Source organism: Penaeus monodon, chromosome 23 (assembly GCF_015228065.2).
Source record: "Penaeus monodon isolate SGIC_2016 chromosome 23, NSTDA_Pmon_1, whole genome shotgun sequence".
Classification (NCBI taxonomy): domain Eukaryota; kingdom Metazoa; phylum Arthropoda; class Malacostraca; order Decapoda; family Penaeidae; genus Penaeus; species Penaeus monodon.
In genome coordinates, this window is record NC_051408.1 from 40,586,145 (window position 1) to 40,586,567 (window position 423).

Consider the following 423-nt stretch of genomic DNA (forward strand, 5'->3'; position numbering starts at 1 on the left):
ATTTCCCGTCTCGTGGTCCTTCCTGCTCGCCCCGCCCATTGTGTCCCGCCCTCGCAGAGCCTGTGTCAGCCGCTGCGGGTCGTCAGCAGGCAATTTAAAAGTCTGTTAAAGATTTTTCTTTTTCATTTTTTCCTCTCATTTTTCTTGTTTAGGAAGGAATTTCATATAGTTACATGAGAGAGGCACGGTTCTCTTTTTTTTGTACGGGCTTTGTGATATTGGGTTTATTATTTTTTTTTATTGTTCTGGGTTTTAATTATTTAGATGTCTGTTTGGTTGGGGAATATGCATTGTTAGTTCTGTGTCTCTCTCTGACCCTCTGCTAAATTCCCATTACATTTTTTTCTTCTTTTTTCTTTGCTTTTGTAAGGAGGGTCTGTGATTCTTAAAATGACGCTGATGAAGGTGATATTGTGTATATGA

At 39.5% G+C, this 423-nt stretch overlaps 1 protein-coding gene across 1 annotated transcript in view; it reads left to right on the forward strand.

Moving 5' to 3' along the window:
- LOC119588068 (probable E3 ubiquitin-protein ligase XBOS31) overlaps positions 1-423 on the forward strand; it is a gene marked incomplete at its 3' end in the record, with an annotated part of 4,682 nt that overhangs the window by 766 nt on the left and 3,493 nt on the right.